Genomic DNA, 22,325 nt, shown 5'->3' on the forward strand with positions numbered 1-22,325 from the left:
GAAGATGTGTAGACTGAGGCTGGGACACTGTGGGTTGAACAGTAGCTTGTGCATTGTGGGCAAACATCCAGATGGGGTGTGTGAATGTGGAGAGACTGAAACTGTCGGGCATGTCTTCCTAAAATGTGAAAGGTATAGGAAAGAGAGGGAAATCTTTTATAAAAGTCTGGTAGAGCTGGGAGTCTCTTCCTTCTCTCTTAAATCATTCTTTGGCATGGATAATGAGAACCACCAGTTGATCACAGAGGCAGTGCTGACATTTCTGCATGCTTCAGAGTTGTACCAGAGGATATAGCGTTAGTGTATGTATTAGTATTGGACAGGCAAGAGGAGCAGAGAAGAAGGAGAAAGTGTGAGTTGAAGAGGCCTAAAGATGGAACACCACTAGTGTAGTATAAGAACTGAGGAGGGAAGAAATACGCCAAGAAAGAAGAAGAAGAAGAAGAAGAAGAAGAAGAAGAAGAAGAAGAAGAAGAAGAAGAAGAAGAAGAAGAAGAAGAAGAAGAAGAAGAAGAAGAAGAAGAAGAGATCATCAAAAGAAGTGCGGAGGGCAGTAATACGCCACGATGCGTCTACTCTGCCGGAAATTCAAAAGAAGAAGAAGAAGAAGAAGCTTATTGTGCATCTTGGAACAGTACTGAACAGTAGGCTACTGAACAGATAGACTAAACAACATAGATTGAAGCCTGCATTTCTCAACCAATGTGCCTTTCCTACCGTTTTGCTGTGGAAAGGTGAGTGTCCACAACGGCTAGCTAGCTGTTCTACTTGAATACTGAATGTTAATAATGAATCAGACAATATTGAATACTGAATGTTAATTCAGGTTGACAGTTGACATCATTTGACAGTTGACAGGGGGCTGGAAAGTTGATTTAATAAAAGAAAAAAGACAAATTTAATCAGATGAATCACTTTATTCAAATTGAGGATTTCGTTTGAGGATATTAAAAAAATAAAAGTTTTATTATTTAAAAAATTTTATTAAAAACGAAGGTTCGAACGTCCGTTCGAAGAACCCTGACGAAGTTTGAATCCCAAAAACAGGCTTCGGGGACAGCCTTACCATACATAATTTATATTATTCAAATGGAACTCAAACATGTTCCGTTGTGATGTCACAGTATGATGTCATAATAGATCATTCTAGAACATTTGTGATGTCACAGTATGATGTCATAATAGAACATTCTAGAACATTTGTGATGTCACAGTATGATGTCATAATAGAACATTCTAGAACATTTGTGGTGTCACAGTATGATGTCATAATCAAACATTCTAGAACAGTTGTTTATCTATTCAACAATTCTCTCAGAAGCTTATTGTGCATCTTGGAACAGTACTGAACAGTAGGCTACTGAACAGATAGACTAAACAACATAGATTGAAGCCTGCATTTCTCAACTAAGGTGCCTTCCCTACCGTTTTGCTGTGGAAAGGTGAGTGTCCACAACGGCTAGCTAGCTGTTCTACTTGAATACTGAATGTTAATATTGAATCAGACAATATTGAATACTGAATGTTAATTCAGGTTGACAGTTGACATCATTTGACAGTTGACAGGGGGCTGGAAAGTTGATTTAATAAAAGAAAAAAGACAAATTTAATCAGATTAATCACTTTATTCAAATTGAGGATTTCGTTTGAGGATATTAAAAAAATAAAAGTTTTATTATTTAAATTTTTTTATTAAAAACGAAGGTTCGAACGTCCGTTCGAAGAACCCTGACGAAGTTTGAATCCCAAAAACAGGCTTCGGGGACAGCCTTACCATACATAATTTATATTATTCAAATGGAACTCAAACATGTTCCGTTGTGATGTCACAGTATGATGTCATAATAGATCATTCTAGAACATTTGTGATGTCACAGTATGATGTCATAATAGAACATTCTAGAACATTTGTGATGTCACAGTATGATGTCATAATAGAACATTCTAGAACATTTGTGGTGTCACAGTATGATGTCATAATCAAACATTCTAGAACAGTTGTTTATCTATTCAACAATTCTCTCAGAAGCTTATTGTGCATCTTGGAACAGTACTGAACAGTAGGCTACTGAACAGATAGACTAAACAACATAGATTGAAGCCTGCATTTCTCAACTAAGGTGCCTTCCCTACCGTTTTGCTGTGGAAAGGTGAGTGTCCACAACGGCTAGCTAGCTGTTCTACTTGAATACTGAATGTTAATATTGAATCAGACAATATTGAATACTGAATGTTAATTCAGGTTGACAGTTGACATCATTTGACAGTTGACAGGGGGCTGGAAAGTTGATATAATAAAAGAAAAAAATACTAATTTAATCAGAATAATCACTATTCAAATTGAGGATTTCATTTGAGGATATTAAAATAATAAATAATTTATTATTTGAATTTTTTAATAAAAAACGAAGGTTTGAACGTCCGTTCGAAGAACCCTGACGAAGTTTGAATCCCAAAAACAGGCTTCGGGGACAGCCTTACCATACATAATTTATATTATTCAAATGGAACTCAAACATGTTCCGTTGTGATGTCACAGTATGATGTCATAATAGATCATTCTAGAACATTTGTGATGTCACAGTATGATGTCATAATAGAACATTCTAGAACATTTGTGATGTCACAGTATGATGTCATAATAGAACATTCTAGAACATTTGGGATGTCACAGTATGATGTCATAATAGAACATTCGTGATGTCACAGTATGATGTCATAATAGAACATTCATGATGTCACAGTATGATGTCATAATAGAACATTCTAGAACATTTGTGGTGTCACAGTATGATGTCATAATCAAACATTCTAGAACAGTTGTTATCTATTCAACAATTCTCTCAGAAGCTTATTGTGCATCTTGGAACAGTATTGAACAGTAGGCTACTGAACAGATAGACTAAACAACATAGATTGAAGCCTGCATTTCTCAACTAAGGTGCCTTCCCTACCGTTTTGCTGTGGAAAGGTGAGTGTCCACAATGGCTAGCTAGCTGTTCTACTTGGATACTGAATGTTAATATTGAATCAGACAATATTGAATACTGAATGTTAATTCAGGTTGACAGTTGACATCATTTGACAGTTGACAGGGGGCTGGAAAGTTGATATAATAAAAGAAAAAAGACTAATTTAATCAGAATAATCACTTTATTCAAATTGAGGATTTCATTTGAGGATATTAAAAAAAAAAAAAAGGTTCGAACGTCCATTCGAAGAACCCTGACGAAGTTTGAATCCCAAAAACAGGCTTCGGGGACAGCCTTACCATACATAATTTATATTATTCAAATGAAACTCAAACATGTTCCGTTGTGATGTCACAGTATGATGTCATAATAGATCATTCTAGAACATTTGTGATGTCACAGTATGATGTCATAATAGAACATTCTAGAACATTTGTGATGTCACAGTATGATGTCATAATAGAACATTCTAGAACATTTTTTGGTGTCACAGTATGATGTCATAATCAAACATTCTAGAACAGTTGTTTATCTATTCTATTCAATTATTCTATTCCTGCCTCATCCTCAATTCCTGGTTTGTTCCTACCGACCGAGTCCAGGATATGAAAATAAATCCTGATTTCATCTGTGATTGATTGATTAATTGAAAATTGTATTAACAGATTGCAGAATGGGTACAATACAGTACAGCTCAAGAACGCTGCAAGCAGCCATACTGTGGTTCTCTAGATTGAAACAAACAAGCGACATCTATGAAATTGATTCAAGTGCCATTATTATCTTCCAGAAGACAACCACGAGAAGACCATATGAAAGGCGGACTCGACTTCAGCCACTACAGCACACATTTCAGCGTGACCGGTTCCCGTTCCAGAGGGTGAAGAGACCGCTAGCAACAGCATTAGCTGCTCAGGACTGAAACCGTTAGTTACCGTTAGTTTGAGGTATTTCTGAAGTTATCTAAAGTTGTTAGGCTGATAGGAAAGCCACTGTCATCATCGCCATGACTAAGAGATCCTGTGCCATTTACGCCACCATGATTGTGTGCGCTCACTTCCTGATCGTGGGCATCGCCTTGGTCGTAACTCAAGTCTTCCAAACAATGATTAACAGCCGGTTAAAAAAGGAAATTACTTTGACGGAGAAGAGCCAAGTGTTTGAGGGGTGGAAGAATCCGCTGCCGCCCATTTACATGGAGTATTATTTCTTCAACGTGACGAACCCAGAGGTGTTTTTGGCTGGCGGCAAGGCCAAGGTCAAACAGATCGGGCCCTATACTTACAGGGAATACAGACCCAGGGAAAATGTGACTTTCCTAGAAAACGGGACCAAGGTATTCGCCCTGAACCCCAAGACCTTCGTCTTTGTCCCTGAGAAGTCGGCAGGCAACCCAGAGATGGACGTCGTCAGGACAGTCAACATCCCAGTTGTGGCGGTAATGAATCAGTTGAACATGTACTCGTTTTGGGTGCGTCCCTTTATGTCCATTTGGATGAACAGACTGGGTCTGAACATCTTCATGGAGCGCACCGTCCACGAAGTGCTGTGGGGCTTCAAGGACCCCCTCCTCTCTAGCATCCACGCCTGGATGCCTGAGGTGGACGACCACTTTGGCATAATGTGGAAGAAAAATGGAACACACAATGGAGAGTTTGTGTTTCACACGGGAGAGCAGAATTACATGGACTTCGGCAAGATTGACACGTGGAACGGCCTGAGTAAGATGACATACTGGTCATCCAATCAGAGCAACATGATCAACGGAACAGACGGGGCGGCCTTCCATCCTCTGCTGTCCAGGAATGAGCTGCTCTACATCTTTGCCGCTGAACTCTGCAGGTCTATCCATCTAGCCTACGTGGAAGATGTGGAAGTCAAGGGCATCCAGGCCTACCGCTTTGCCCCCCCCGTGGACGTGCTGATGAGCCCCACAGAGAACCCCACCAACGAGGGCTTCTGCGTGCCGGCCGGAGACTGCCTTGGCACTGGCGTGCTAAAAGTCAGCGTTTGTCGTGAAGGAGCTCCCATCGTGGTGTCCTTCCCCCATTTCTACCAGGCGGACCCCAAATACATAAACGCCGTGGAGGGCCTCAGCCCCAACAAGGAGGATCACGAGAGCTACATCGACCTGCAGCCGACAACGGGGTTTCCCATCCGTGCCTGTAACAGAGCCCAGGTCAATATCATTCTGAAAAGAGTCCGTGGCTTCCCCAATACCAAATTTATCAATGAGACCATTTTCCCCATCATGTATGTGAATGAGACGGCCACCATCGGCGATGACTCAGCATCACAGATGAGGACTATGCTCCTGATTATAACGCTGGTGTCTAACTTCCCGTTGCTCATTGTGGGTATGGGTGTCATCCTGCTGTTGGTGCTCGTTGTTCTGGTCTGCCGAAACCGCCAGAATAAGTATGAAGTAAAACAGATTGATTCTACTGTAGCTGTAACGACGAGACGGCTTACACTCAGGTCAGCGACAAGCCGGGGCAGCCTTCGCACTCACACCACCCAGCCCATGAAGAACATGATCTACATCGCCATGTCTCCAGTGGAGGCACAGGAGTGTTGATAGGAGGGGGGGCTGCCTGGAGGACTCGGGGCTCAAAAAGGGGGCTGAGGGAGCAACGCAGGAGGGGTTTCCACTCGCTTTACTGAAAGAGTTGTCAAAATGTGTTTGTTTTGGAATAAGTTTGTATAAGGACATGATTTTTCTGCAAGATACTGTTTTTTTTGTTTTGTGATTCTATCTTTCCAGCCTGGTGAAGAGCTTGGAGAAATATGTTTTTCACCTGGACACTGCATGAATCCACCTTTGACCACCCAGACCTGGACACTATTCTGAATCCATCGACCACCTGTCACCTGGGGCACCTGTCATCTGGTAGTATAGAATCCATGGTCTGATTCTGAGGATTGTGTGTAAGTCTTCTCACCACACATAAGATACATTGAACATTTGCAAGACACAAACGTCATAATGACACATCGCTCATCAAGATGAGATGAGGGTGAGATTAGCGCCTCTCTCCGACAAGTGGCATGCCGACGCCCCTACTCATCTAAGGGATGATCGACTGTCCGGAGGATAACAACTCTAACAGTACCACATTTTTTCCTTTTCTGTTTTTATTTTTATTATGATTGTTCCTTTTATTCTACCTAAGAATACGACATTTTACAATTACCTGCATATGTGCATAGTGTCTTAAGACTGTGGTTTAGTGATAGTAATGCTTAGAATTATCATGCTACTTTCTGCCAAGTATGAAATTATGATGTATTGATGATTGATTTATTGTTCTACCTAGTACTTGAGACTAGTTTGGTGATGTTGATGTTTGAAATTAACAAGGTGTGTGATTATGATGTATTGATGATTGATTTATTGTTCTACCTAGTACTTGAGACTAGTTTGGTGATGTTGATTATGATAATTTTCTTGGCAGCAGTTAACAGTATTTGAAGAAGATACACACTTTTCCTTCCCTCAATGCCCTCTGGTATGACTCCGAGGATGGCAGTTTTGAAATCTTGTGGGATGTCTCTGTTGAATACTTTTTTTACATCCCTGAATACATCATCCCAGAAGTGACATAGTTTTGGGCATGTCCAGAAAATGTGTGTATGGTTACCTATTTGTTCACCAGATCCCCTCCAGCATTCGCTTGTGGGAGTCGTACCTGCTTTAGCAGTCAATAAGGGGGTCTTGAAAAACCTACTAATGACCTTCCATTTATATTCTCTCCAGGAATTAGAATTAGTCACCTTATGTGCTTCAGTACAAACATCAAACCACTCCTCTTGTGAGATCTCCTGTTGGAGCTCAGCCTCCCACTTCAACTTAATGGAGTCGTTGGGGTTCACTGATATTAGGTTTTGATATAATTTAGAAAGAATTTTTTGTATTGAAGCATCAATTTGGATATTAGCTATAAAGTGTTCTATAGCAGAAGGGTGTCGAATTTTGTCCCAATCTTTCTGGTTTTCTAAAAAAAATCTTAATTGGAGACATCTGAAAAAGTCAGTACTAGGAAGGCTAAACTCCACTCGGAGTTGTTCGAAAGATTTAAGCTGGCCGGAGTGAATAAGTTGGTGAACAAATTTCAGACCCTTTGTCCTCCATCCACTGAATCCTGCATCCAAAGTTGATGGTGTAAAGTCCCCAATGAAACCAATTGAGGTCAGGCCCGATGTTAAAGGCAACCTGAACTCTTTCTGGACCTCTCCATATTTGTATCGTAAATCTGGACCACACACCTCCTTTAGTCCTCCCTTATCTTATGGCCAGAGAATAATAAGGTAGTAAGTTGTTTCTGTGTAGATAAGTCTTTTTCCATTTTTAACAATCTTGATGACAAATCATCAGTAATCCAGGTGTGCAAGGGTCTAAATTGAGCAGCCCAAAAATAATATTTGAGGTTAGGGAGGGCCAAACCGCCAGCAGTTTTGGCCAGCTGTAATGTTTTGAAACGCACTCTAGGTAATTTCCCCTGCCATATTAAACGTGAAAGTAATCGATTTAGTAAATTAAAAGTGGGGTTATCAATTGGGATGGGCAGCATTTGAAACGGATACCGTAGTCTAGGGAGTATGTTCATTCTGATTATTTCCACCCTCCCTATCAAGGAAAGAGGCAGAACAGTCCATCTATCCACATCCTCTCTGATCTTATTGATAAATTAGGAGTTTTTCATTGTTCAAGAGTCGATATATGTTGCAGAACATGCCTGTTAATTACCTTTTAAATATATGTTATGTGGTTAGGGTATGTATGTTTTTTAAATAAATGCCCAGTCTTTGTCACCACCTGTCAATCTTTTCTGTTATTGGTCCATGATGGCAATAAGTTGATGATTTTACAGCTTAATCTAAAACAGATTTTTTACACATTGGTTCAAACGCGATCACGGAAGGTGACAACCCTAACATGTCATGTTGTGTCACAACAGAATGAGTAGGTGAGTGTTAGGAAAGTGTAATCTATTGATTGACTTGCGCGACCTAGTCAATTTGGTAGAAGAGTCTGGTGGGCGAGATTATGCATGACCAGCCTGTGATCTAAATATTACCTATGTGTTGATGGAATCACGTTAATATAGAGAGATGAAAACAATACAATACGTTATTTCAATTGATATGAATAGCTAGTTACGTTAATATAGAGAGATTAACGTTATTTCGATTGATATGAATAGCTAGTTACGTTAATATAGAGAAATGATAAACTAATTAAACGTAAAAAATAAATAAAAAAATTGAACTAAGAGTGATTTGAACTTGTGACCATAGGCTCCACAGCAAGCTGGCGAACGAGTTGAGCTAAGAGCTAAGTCAATGTTAAAACTGAGTGACGAATGCATAATTTACACTTGTGCCAATTGCGTGCGTTTGTCTAAGTATTATTCTAAGTATTATTATTATCTACCGCACTCAAATTATGGCAAGGGATAAAACTAATAATAGGCCTTGCCATAATTGGAGTGCGCCCCCCTAACTTTTGATTGCAAGGTCTGACATTGACCAGATTTGATATGCATGACCTTGGTGGGCTCTAGGTCAACTCCTGAAAAGGGGGTCAATGTCAGACTTTGCAATCAAAAGTTAGGGGGCGCACTCAAATTATGGCAAGGGATAAAACTAATAATAGGCCTTGCCATAATTGGAGTGCGCCCCCCTAACTTTTGATTGCAAGGTCTGACGTTGACGAAATTTGATATGCATGACCTTGGTGGGGTCTAGGTCAACTCCTGAAAAGGGGGTCAATGTCAGACTTTGCAATCAAAAGTTAGGGGGCTAATAACCCTTGCCATAATTTGAGTGCGCCCCCTAACTTTTGATTTCAAGGTCTGACATTGACCCCCTTTTCAGGAGTTGACCTAGAGCCCACTAAGGTCATGCATATCAAATTTGGTCAATGTCAGACCTTACAATCAAAAGTTAGGGGGCGCACTCCAATTATGGCAAGGGTTAATAGCCCCCTAACTTTTGATTGCAAAGTCTGACATTGACCCCCTTTTCAGGAGTTGACCTAGAGCCCACCAAGGTCATGCATATCAAATGTGGTCAATGTCAGACCTTGCAATCAAAAGTTAGGGGGGCGCACTCCAATTATGGCAAGGCCTATTATTAGTTTTATCCCTTGCCATAATTGGAGTGCGCCCCCTAACTTTTGATTGCAAGGTCTGACATTGACCAAATTTGATATGCCTGACATTGGTGGCCTCTAGGTCAACTACTGAAAAGGGGGTCAATGTCAGAGATTGCAATCAAAAGTTAGGGGGCTATTAACCCTTGCCATAATTTGAGTGCGCCCCCTAACTTTTGATTGCAAGGTCTGACATTGACCCCCTTTTCAGGAGTTGACCTAGAGCCCACCAAGGTCATGCATATCAAATTTGGTCAATGTCAGACCTTGCAATCAAAAGTTAGGGGGGCAGTCATACTTACATACTGTACCTACTCTTACTAGTTATACGCTGCTGGCCAGTATGACATACACAATAATACTATAACACTGTACATACATCTGATTACTCAGTAGTACTAATTTATATATTTTATACCAAGTTTAATCACCTGTACGTTGTATATCACTATTGCACTTTACTGTTACATGTGCACTCTGGATAGATGCCAAACACCTTTCCGCTGTATACTGTATACTTCTGGTGCGTGATGACAATACATTTGAATCTAATCTGAATGAATGAATGAATGAAAACTTTATTTAACAGATTGCAGAATGGGTACAATACAGTACGGCTCAATACATACAATTGTTAAGGGGATGCAGACCTGAGAAAGACGTTTGTCTTGTTTCCATCAGGGTCCCCCATTTTCAATTCATATAGACATATATGACATACATGACATACAGATAGTCAGTACTGCTACATCTATACATTTATGACATACCAGATTTGCAAATACAGTACTGTTTGTGATACAGAAGGAGTCAAGAAAAGGGAGTATATACATTTGACGTAGAAACTTTACATTGGAGGAGGTTGGGTGGGGCGGTTGGGTACATTGGGATATTGACAACCATACTGGGTAATTTACATTGGAGGTGGTTGGGGGGGGGGGGGGGGGCGGGGGGCACACTGTATAAACAAGTAACACTGTACATTGAGGGGGGGGGGGAGGAGACACTGTACAAACAAACACAATTGTACATTGAACTATTGACAAAACCATACTAGGTAAATGACTGTACATTGGAGGGGGTTGGGTTAGGATATTTACAGGGGCCAGTGTTGAATTGCAGTCTCCCGTAGGTGTCCCTTTAGAGAGGTTTTGAAAGTGGGTAGTGATCCACATTCCTTTACAGCTTTGGGTAGGGCGTTCCACATTGATGTGGCATAATTGCGAAACGTGTTTAGTCCCTTATTTGAGCCGAATCTGGGTTTAACATGATTTGTGGAGCTCCCTCTGGTGTTGTGATCGTGGTATTCACTGACCTTTGGGAAGTATTTTGACATGTACATGGGTACCTTGGTCGTGTAGTGTATCTTGTAGACCAGGCCCATTGCAAGTTGTTGTACTCTGTCGTCTACTCTAAGCCATCCTAGGTTGTCAAAGTGGGCAGGGGTGAGGTGGGTTCTAGGAGTAAGGTCAAGCAGTAGTCTGACCAGTTTGTTTTGAGATGTTTGTAATTTTGTTTTTAGCGCCTTTGAGGTGCTTTGGTACCATGAGGTGCAAGCATAGTCGTAGTACCCCTGAATGAGTGCTCCTGCCAGAGTCTTCAGGGTGTTCTTGTTTACCAGAGAGGAGATCCGGTACAAGAATCGAGTTCGTTGGTTGACTTTTTTTATTACATTGGATGCCATTTTGTCACAGGAGAGATTAGCCTCTAGGATGGAACCCAGGTAGGTAATTTCATCTTTCCTTGTGACAATATTGTCACCCACTGTAACTGAGAAGCCGTCGGTCTTGCTGAGTTTGTTATTTGAACCGAAGAGAATGGACTCTGTTTTGCCCATGTGTAATGATAGTTTGTTATCAGCGAGCCATATGCAGATTCTGCCTAGTTCCGAGCTGAGGGTTTTTTCAACCTGTAACTTGTTCTTGTCAGAGACAAGAACTCTAATCTAATCTCGACAGACAGTAAATTGAATAGCAAAGTGTCTTTCAAGTACCACCTAAGAATATGTGACCGAATACTGTTCACGTTTGGGAGTGGAAATACCTACCGTATGAATGTAATAACCTTTTCTGAAAAAGGCACAAGTTAAACAATAAACAATATATCTGCATTGCGTGGGGGGGGGGGGAAGCACTCACAACAATATGGAACGTATAAACAGAACACAGTATTTATTGTTTATGAAACTGTACATATTAATATGACAGTGACTGACGCCCCACAATAAACAATATATCTGCATTGCGTGGGGGGGAAAAGCACTCACAACGATATGGAACGTATAAACAGAACACAGTATTTATTGTTTATGAAACTGTACATATTAATGACTGACGCCCCACAATAAACAATATATCTGCATTGCGTGGGGGGGAAAAGCACTCACAACGATATGGAACGTATAAACAGAACACAGTATTTATTGTTTATGAAACTGTACATATTAATATGACAGTGACTGACGCCCCACAATAATGACAATTATGACCAGTGACTGACGCCACAGGAGCGCACACAGCTTTATGAAACTGTACATATTAATATGACAGTGACTGACGCCCCATATCACGATTATGACCAGACTGACGCCACAGGAGCACACAGCGCCCCCAGCGGCCCATAACAGCAGCAGCGGAGAATGCGTGTTCACGGGAACGGTCACGTGGGGTGGGGTAAGATTATGGCAAGGGGTAAGATTTTGGCACGACACCGGCGCTATATTGATATGCAAAGTAGCCCAGGTGGGTACTTATAGCGAGTACTTATCTGACCCTGCACGGAGTGCAACCCCGTCCAATGACGAACGCATGCCTGCTCTTAAGGCATTAACTGGGTTAATTAATATAAATGTTATATTGTAACGATCTAGTTACACATTGGTTCCGAAACATGTATGTTCCAGGCTGCAATTAAAACTTTGAATCTGAGAGAGCTCTGGTCAGCGAAGCCGGCGATGCGAGCAATTATTATTGGTTTTTAATGACAAACCAATTACATAATCCAACATGTGTAAAGGCACACACAACATATTCCAGTTAACAGTATATTCTTTTAATGATTCGTTATGGCGTAATCAATACTTCCATGCGTATAAATTGCATTCGCGACCATGTTTTGGGGGTATTCATCAGAAAACTCGGATCCGGGATTCGGCTCCCATCCGTCGGGCAAGAACTATGGGGGTAGATTTCTATCAAAAATAAACAAACGCAAAAGTAGAATCCACAATCGTAAAAACTATCCACACAATCATAAAAACGATCCACACAAACACACTCAATTAAATCATAAAAACACGCTTGATTTGTTTATATTTACGTACGGAATTCTAAAAACAGCTTGATCTGCTTAGATTTACGTACGGAATTATAAGGACACACTTGATCAACTTGGAGTTACGTACGGAATTTTGAGACAAATATTTCGCTGTTTTCCCCGTGGGGATTCGTGTGTGACGCTTCTTCTTCTTATATTATTAGACGTCCATCAAAAATAAACAAACGCAGAACTAGATTCCACAATCATAAAAACGATCCACACAAACACACCTCTCAATTTGTGTTTCATAAATCATAAAAACACGCTTGATTTGTTTATATTTACGTACGGAATTCTAAAAGTTACGGACAGAATTAAAAGTTACGGATAGAATTTTGAGACAAATATTCCACTGTTTTCCCCGGCGGGGATTCGTGTGTGCGTCTCTACAATTCGTAGCCGCATTTCTGCAGACCCCTCTCTGATTGGTTGAGGCCATTTCTGCAGACCCCTCTCTGATTGGTTGAGGCCATTTCTGCAGACCCCTCTCTGATTGGTTGAGCGAAGCCCCTCTCTGATTGGCCCCTCTCCGAATCCCGGATCCCAGTTTTCTGATGAATAGCCCCAAAACATGGAGGTCGCGAATGCAATTTATACGCATGGAAGTATTGATTACGCCATAACGAATCATTAAAAAAATATACCGTTAACTGGAATATGTTGTGTGTGCCTTTACACATATGTTGGATAGGATTATGTAATTGGTTTGTATAGCTTCGCGTATAACGTTATTTCGCGTGACTTCGCGGTTTATTCATAACGTTATGCACATTTCACAACACTTGTTTACTCCCCACTTACTGTACATGTAACATTTAGATTAACCCAGTTAATGCTTTAGACAGTTACAATGTAACATTTAGATTAACCCAGTTAATGCTTTAGACAGTTACAATGTAACATTTAGATTAACACAGTTAATGCCTAACTGTACTGTCTATCTGTGATTGATTGATTGATTGATTGATTGATTGATTGATTGATTGAAAAGTTTATTAACAGATTGCAGAATGGGTACAGTACAGTACAGCTCAATACATACAATTGTTAAGAGGATGCAGACCTGAGAAAGACTTTCGTCTTGTTTCCATCAGGGTCCCCCATTTTCAATTCATCATATGACACACACGACATACAGATAGACAGTACTGCTACATCTATACATTTATGACATACCAGATTTTCAAATACAGTACTGTTTGTGATACTAAAAAAATCCAGAAAAATAGTGTATATACATTTGACATAGAAACTGTGCATTGGGGGAGGTTGGGTAGGTGGGGTGGGGCTGTACATTGGAGGTGGGGGGGGGGGGGGGGGGTTGGGTAGGGGGGGGGGGACACTGTACATTGGAATACTGACATACATTTGACATAGAAACTGTACATTGGAGGAGGTTGGGTAGGTTGGGTGGGGCTGTACATTGGAATACTGACAAAGCCATGCTTGGTCTTTATTGTACAACTGGGTTAGGACATTTGTAGGGGCCAGTTTTGAATTGCAGTCTCCCGTAGGTGTTCTTTGAGAGTGTTTTTGAAGGTGGGTAGTGATTCACATTCCTTTACAGCTTTGGGTAGGGCGTTCCACATTGTTGTGGCATAATTGCGAAACGTGTTTAGTCCCTTGTTTGAGCCGAATCTGGGTTTTACATGATTTGTGGAGCTCCCTCTGGTGTTGTGATCGTGGTATTCACTGACCTTTGGGAAGTATTTTGACATGTACATGGGTACCTTGGTCGTGTAGTGTATCTTGTAGACCAGGCCCATTGCAAGTTGCTGTACTCTGTCGTCTACTCTAAGCCATCCTAGGTTGGCAAAGTGTGCAGGGGTGAGGTGGGTTCTAGGAGTCAGGTCAAGCAGTAGTCTGACTAGTTTGTTTTGAGATGTTTGTAATTTGGTTTTTAGTGCCTTTGAGGTGCTTTGGTACCATGAGGTGCAAGCATAGTCATAGTACCCTTGAATGAGTGCTCCTGCCAGAGTCTTCAGGGTATTCTTGTTTACCAGGGAGGAGATCCGGTACAAGAATCGAGTTCGTTGATTGACTTTTTTTATTACATTGGATGCCATTTTGTCACAGGAAAGATTCAAGTCAAGTCAAGTCAAGAGTTTTAATTGTCACGGCATACAGGTATACAATGAAATGCGGGTGGTCTTGCCCGCAACGATGTGCAATACAGTGGTACATATAATAGAATCAAAAAATGAAAAAACAACATTGTGCAGTAAACAGGTAACAGGTAACATGGAGTGACATCTCGGTATCTGTACATAGTTATTTACACAGCATATGGGACATGCTAGTTAGCTTTGGTAGTGCAATACACTGTTCCTGTTATTCTAATTTAAAGTGTCCTTTCCTTTGGCCATAAGTGTGCGTGTGTGCGACATGAGTGTGTGCCCGCTCATGTTAAAGTGTTAAGTGGCTGCTCGTGTGTGAGCGTGCACAGTGTGCGTGTCGTGTGTGTGTTCATGTGTGCTTGTGTGTGGATAGTTCAATGTTCTGAGCACTCAATGTTCATTGTTCATGGCTCTGATGGCCTGGGGGAAGAAGTTGAGCCTAAGCCGCTCTGTCCTAGTAGCTGGGGTTCGCAGGCGTCTGCCTGACCTCAGCAGCTGAAACAGGCTGTTATTGGGGTGGTGAGGGTCTTTCATTATCCTACAGGCTCTAGGATGGAACCCAGGTAGGTAATTTCATCTTTCCTTGTGACAATATTGTCACCCACTGTAACTGAGAAAACTGAGAAGTTTGTTGTCGGCGAGCCATATGCAGATTTTGCCTAGTTCCGAGCTGAGGGTTTTTTCAGCCTGTAACTTGTTCTTGTCAGAGACCAGCAGGGCTGAGTCGTCCGCAAACAGGAACAAGTTGCAGTCACAAGCTGACGACATGTCATTTGCATAAATTAGGAACAGTAGTGGTCCTAGTATGCTTCCTTGTGGAACACCACAGTTCACTGTGAGGGGGGGGGATAGGGTACCGTTTACCTCCACCATCTGTTCTCTCCCCTCCAGGTAGGATTGTATCCAGCTCACTGATAAACTATCAAAACCAATTGCTTTTAGCTTGTCAATCACAATGGTGTGATTGACAGTGTCGAAGGCCTTTTGTAGGTCTAGCATGACCATGTTGCAGTATTTGCCCGCGTCCACCTCTTGCTTGATGTGGTCATTCAAATAGAGAAGGCATGTGTCAGTGGAGTGGGATGTTCTGAAGCCAGATTGGAATTCGTAGATTAGATTTTTATCCGTAAGGTACTTTTCGACCTGTTCGTATACTATTTTTTCCATGACTTTCGAGATGGATGTAAGGATAGAAACAGGGCGGTAGTTGCCTGGGTCTAATTTGCTGCCCTTTTTGTGCAGGGGTGTTACTCTCGCTATTTTGAAGTCCTTGGGGACATGTCCCTGTTTTATGGAGAGGTTTATTATGTGTGTGATGACTGGGGTGATGGCGGCTGCTGAGTCTCTGAGGAATTTGGAGGGGATGTTGTCATGGCCAGTGGCCTTGTTCGGTTGGAGGGCGCTCAGTTTATTGAGTACCTCATCTGTAGTTACCATTTCCAGTTTGAAATCGTCTTTGTGGACGCCTAGGTTCTTGTAGTATGCTACTATGTGTTCTACCCCATACTGCCCTGAGTGGGAGGGTAGTTTGTTTACCAGTGTTGTGGCTATGTTTGTGAAGAAAGTGTTTAAGTAATTGGCTACATCCAACTTGTCTGTGATGAGCGTGTTGTCCGTCTTTATGTTTATGTTTGAGAATCTGGTTTTAAGTTTTTTACTGCAGACTAGTTGATTATTGAGTAATTTCCAAAGTTCACGTGGTTTGTTTTTGTTTTCCTCAGTTTTGTCATTGGTGAATTTTTTTTTTCCGTTTTGATCATGGAGTTTACGTCATTTCTTAGTCTGTTTCTTTCTAGTTTGAGTTCAGTCACGTGGGCTTGGAGTTCACTGCTCGTGCTTTTGGTAAGCTTTGACTGACTTTTACGAAATTCAGAGCATTTTTTGTCTCTGGCTTTCATAGCGGTCAGTATTTCAGTGTGCATCCACGGCTCAGCGCGATTTTTTACCCTGGTGGTTCTTAGGGGGGCCATGTTGTTTAGTATTGTTGAGAATTTGGTTTTGAAGCCAAGCCAGGTTTCTTCAACCAGTGTACCATTGAGTTCATCTGACCAGTCCAGGCTCTTCAGTTCAAGGTTAAAGGCCTCGCTAGAGTAGGTTTTGAGGTCTCTAGATGTGACCGTTTTGTGACAGCCAGCCTTTTGCTTTAGCTTTTTGCGGGAACAGAATATCATATAATGATCACTTAACCCGCATGCTATAACCCCTTTATTGGAGATCATGGACTTGTCGGAGGTCAGGATGAGGTCAATGGTAGTCTGAGTTGATTCACACACCCTTGTGGGTTGGGTGATTAGCTGGCTGATGCCGTGCAGATCACAAAGCCTACTGAAGGCCTTGAAGACGGGTGCTGCTTTACGTAGCATGTCCGTGTTCCAGTCCCCAAGGATTTTTTCTACGCCTCTCTACGCCTTTTTTTTTCAGCCTCTCTCTCTGGAGCTTAACAGAGTTTCGATTCCTGGCTAGAGGAGCTTGTCGCGGCTCATGCGCATGCGTGCGCTCGGCCAATCAGAGAGGGGTCTGCAGAAATGGGCTCAACCAATCAGAGAGGGGTCTGCAGAGCTACGCAAAGTAGAGACGTCGCGCGGCTTCATGAGACGAAGACCAGCGGCGCCATCTTGCTTCCACTTGACTTAGCGTAGACAGTTAAGATTTTACTGTCCTGCTCCATATTATACTGTGACATCCTCCGGCACGACGCAAAACACAAGTAGATTTCTTGAACTGATTTTAATGAAGATTCTCCATCCAAACCTCATCCAAACCGTAAAATCTGCATGACATACAAATGCATACAAAAGATACCATTAATATTACAAGTCCATTAAAACCATGGTCGGAACGTCACTGTAAAGGTCCCCACACGGCGAGCGATTTTAGCCAGGCGACCGATTCTTTTAGCAAGCCGACCGACAGAATTGTATCGCCTCCATTGTTATGAATGAGAGAACACACACGGCAGGGGATTTTGAAGCGACGGTCGGCAAGCTATTTCTGTCGCCTCGCTAAATATCGCCTCAATCCTATTTTTTGAGGCGACGGCACACGGACAATGAGGAAATAACATGACTTCTACAGTAGAAGTATTGCAGTAGTTCTACTGGTGTATCATTTGTACACCTTTAATGTATCAATACATTCATTGATCAATAACCTACGTATTATTACCATGCTACTTATGTTCATTATTATTAACGGGAACAATTTAAATAAATAACGTTAGTTTGAGAAGCTATAGTGGCCGCTTGTCATTAACTAATAAATGAACAATGCTCCACGATGCACCTACTAGTGTTTTAATACTCGGGTAACAAAAGAAGTTGTGGATGTTGACAGAGTTTAATGTCCAGGCTGAAGCTGATGTAGTTTGTAAGGTTTATTGTCCAAAGAAAATGATGGTTGAGAACAAAACAGTTTGCGTCTTCCGTGAAAAAAACATTCTCTTTCAGCAGCTGCATAACAATACTTGTCCAATCGGTGGTAATGAACGTATCGTATAGCGATCAGGCATGCAGTAATGTCAGGAAGAATGAGGAGAGGTTGTATTCGTATAGTGGTTTAATTCCAGCTCAATATGGGTTTTACAGGTTAATACTCCCTCGTAACGCACAACACAGCTACCTGCTATTAAATACGCTCGCTTCACAACAACATAACGGGTCCGTCCTCCTATATCTCCCGGGGGAAGCAAATAACCACACCCCCAGCTAGACAGAGCGACGGTCGCCCCTGGTGTGGAGGGGCAAGCGATTGTCTTTGAGCAACAGGCGATCGCATCGCCAGGCTACGTCGGTCGCCCGCCATGTGCAGACCACTTAACACATACCACAATTATCATCTACAACAATCAATACCTTATTGGCTGCGTGCCAGTATATGAGAACATCGATGCGTTATGGTAGTATGTCTTCGATCCGTTTCTTGGAAGATTGTCTTGTTAAGTTGATGGATTTTCCTTTGCTTATTAGGAACGACAGGTAAGTCCATAACCATTCAAGTTCGTGGTTTCAACTTAAGAGAGCGAGAGGGCGGAAACACGTCACCGGATACCAGGTGTGTCAAGTCTCGTGAGATGTGGTAATTGCGCAAACAAAATAGAAAAATAGTGCGCCACTAATATATATCTTATATAAACAAATAAGAAATACAGTGAAAAGCAATTGAGTGTATTATTACTAATATACAAAAATAAACATATAAATTGTAAACATAAATAACTATATTAACCAACTGTTAACCATAGCTGCAGTTACAGCATGTAACGCACATGGGATTTATTTACAGATAGGGGAGGGGGTGGGGTATGGATTAGAGAGAGAGCGAGGGGAGGAGGTGGAGGAGGAGGATGGGTGGTGGGCTAGATTGACACGTGTATCTGCAATAGATCCCCCCCAGTTCTAACCTCTCCTGTTGGTCCCGCCTCTCTCGTTTCATGTCTAACACCTCGTTGGTCAGTTAGCAGTAAGGGGGAGGAGCCTGATGCAGCTGAAGAGTTTACTCCACTGGTAGAAATCCTTCAGCTAATGCAGGAGCGCCATTTTTTTTAAATGAGCCTGATCTGTGGCAGGGGTCACACCTCTGTCACATCGTTTACGTTTCATATTCATCTGTGTTTACCAACAACTCAATTATTTCTATCTCTCAAAATACATTAGTAACTGACAGCTTTTATCCAAATGGCTTTACAATTGTGTTCCTCACATTCACCTATTCACTCACACATTCACACACCGATCTGATTACCGGACAAGTTCTCTACCTCCTGAGCGACGGATGCCCCTCATTTAGAAGTGCACAGGAACACATTTCCCCAGTTCCACCTTCAGTTTTTTTATTTGTTTTGTGGGGCTACCCTTTTTTTTGGATTGCAGACTAGGCCATTAAAGTTGAAGGTATCTATTGTATATAATGTATTTAACCCACGTTGAGGTCCGGGGGTGAGTGTGGGGGGGGGGGGGGGGGGGGGGGGGGGGGAGCAGGGCGAGCGAGAGCCATTGTCCACTTGTGTTTTTTATTTTTTATTTATTTTTTGTTATTATTATTGTTATTATTTTTTCTCTTCTCTTGTAATTTTAATGATGTATATTTTCGGGACCCCCTTTGGCTGTGGGTCTGGTGGCCGTGGGCTCTGACTGGGGGGGGCCGTGGTTGGGGGGTCTCTGCGGGTTGAAGCATTAAAGTGGCGTGGTGCTTTGGCCCGTGGGGGCGCCGGACTCCGGGTCCTTCGGGGTTGGGGTTCGCAGCTGCCGGGCCTGGGGATGGAGGGGGCTCAGGAAGCCTTATACTTTGTGACAGCTTATTTGAACTAGATATGTAGGCAAATGTATATTCTGTCTAATTTATTGTCTGATCATTTTGGTTAGTTTATGTTTTGGATGTCTTTTACGTATTATTGTTATTATTGTGTTGTGAGTTGTGATGTTTCATGTTTGAAAAATGGAAAATAAAAAAATGTTATCACAAAAAAAGGTATCCATGGTGATTGCCTCGCGGTTGCAGTGAGTGGAGTCCCTGTGCTGTCAATTAGTTGGCACTTCAAAGGGAGCAGCTTCTCAGACGTGTTGTTTTAACAGACATGTCCTTCAGCCTCACATGACCTTCAGCCTCACATGACCGTCAGTATCACATGACTTTCAGCCTCACATGTGAGACCAAAAGCTTTAAAGGGGAACTATCTTATAAATGGCCTTTTTCAGTGTTTAACATGTGGACTTATATTAATAGGATCTATGTCTCTAATTCTCATATTGGCGCATTCTTCCAATTCTCACTGAACTGAGTCATCTGAAAATGTGCATATCTGTGATGTCAGATATTTCTCAGCTGCATAATAATGTGGCAGTTGATGTGGCTGTTGGCACCAGGCCACACAGTGGTTGGAGCCCAGCCTCAAAACGGCTTAAGATCTTGAGGTCGAAAAATGCTGTTTTTGAGTACTTGATTAGAAATACAAAACAATGCATTTTTTTTTTTTTTTTTTTTTAAACCTTACAGAGGTGTTCCATAGACTCACAGGAATTGTGTAAAAGTGCCCAAATAGTGAAAGAAATAGTAAAATAGTTCCCCTTTAAAGGTTCAGTCCATGGTCTTGTTTTCTTTTATTCATTTCTGTATTTGTTTTTCGATATCAATGAGGTATTCACATGCATTCTTGAATAGTTTTTATTGCACCAAATATGCAATTTGGAGCTTTCATAACGTTAGGTTATGTATATAACCAAGTTCTGTGAATGCTAGTGACGCTCAGCGTCATATTGCATAAATCTCGCTTCAGTGGATTTACACTGGATACATTTCAAAATGTACCTTTACATGCCAGCATTCATCTGGCCACACCCCCATCCGCTTACCTACATAAGCGGGGGTGGGACCACACACTCATCTCCTTCCCAACAAATTTCACCACAATGAAAAATCAAGGGCCGCAGCGGCGTCTAGACGCTGAGCGTCACTAGCATTCACAGAACTTGGTTATATACATAACCTAACGTTCTGTTTCATGCTAGCTGCCGCTCAGCGTCATTGCATAGCAGGAGCTGAGCGGGAGCTAGAAGCTCGACAAATGAACCCCGCTGAGGCCCCCCACAACCATCAGACCGGGGAGGACCGAGCCCCCCCGACCCTCCCTAATGGAGGATACCCCCCCTATTGGAGGTTCACGGGAGGGCGACGGATCCGACCGTGCGAAGAGGCACTCAAGGTCAGTTAACCCGTTGTCCGCCGGGGATGCAGATCTGCTGTTCTGGTACCCTGAGGGACTTGTGCTTTTTTCGGGGGGAAAAATGCCAGGTCGGTCCGGGTGTCACAGGGTTAGGCGCTATGGAGACCCTTTGTTGGGTACATGTTGTACTCTGCACTATCGTAATGGCTTACGGCCATGCCAACCTGTACACGCCCGATCTCATTCGATCTCGGTGGATTGAACCAAACATCCCCCAGATATGAAGAGAATTCATCGAGACAACCTAGTAAACTGGCGCTCGGAAGAGACAAAACTCCATCCCAGTTGCCCTATAAAAACGCTGTTTTAACAAGCAACCAAGGCGCACTTAGCCCCTGTGTGATTCTGTCCCAGAAACACACCTGAGCCAGCACTATGTATGCGTCAAGACCCAAACACATCAATGGATAGTCTAGCTGCAGCAAGACACCAAACATTGTTCCTCCAAGTCGCCTGGGAGAACGACACGGAGCCGTCGTGCTTCATGTACCTTCCTCTTTTTATTCAAAAAAGAAAGAACACAGACCGACATGAATCCCTCGTGACGCCGCTGGGGGTAAACATTTTTTTACATTTTTACATCCCACCACCCTCCCATAGGGAGGAGACGGAAATCCCCAGAGAGACTTCCCACGCGAGCTGTATAGATTGAAAAGAATATATTGCAACATTGAGCCATGTCAAATTTTGGGTTAGAGCTCTCCGAGGAAGAGGCACTGAACCAATACACACTCAATAATCGAATTGAATCGAATACACACACAATAGAGCAGGACTCCTTTTTGAAGTTCTACTCACCTTGACAATCTGAGGAGGAGGCTCTGAACTCTGAGGAGGCTCCCTCACAGGGAAGGAGAGTCCTAACTCACAGAAGGCCCGAGTAGGACGTCAGCATTGACGGGGCACCAGTTGAGAGAGTGAACAGTTTCAAGTACCTCGGAGCCCACATATCCGAGGACTTGACATGGACCACACACATTGACAGTGTTGTGAAGAAGGCACGACAACGCCTCTACTTCCTCAGGCGCCTAAGGAAGTTCCAAGTC

General features: G+C 42.3%; 1 pseudogene across 1 annotated transcript; it reads left to right on the forward strand.

The window, feature by feature from the left end:
- The first annotated feature begins 3,978 nt into the window (after positions 1-3,978).
- On the forward strand, positions 3,979-5,550 carry LOC311224681 (lysosome membrane protein 2-like; annotated as a pseudogene). The gene has a single exon. The product of its transcript is annotated as a lysosome membrane protein 2-like (transcript).
- The last annotated feature ends 16,775 nt before the right edge of the window (positions 5,551-22,325 follow it).

The sequence above is a fragment of the Notolepis coatsorum genome, assembly GCF_963971535.1.
Source record: "Notolepis coatsorum genome assembly, chromosome: 3".
NCBI classification, from domain to species: domain Eukaryota; kingdom Metazoa; phylum Chordata; class Actinopteri; order Aulopiformes; family Paralepididae; genus Notolepis; species Notolepis coatsorum.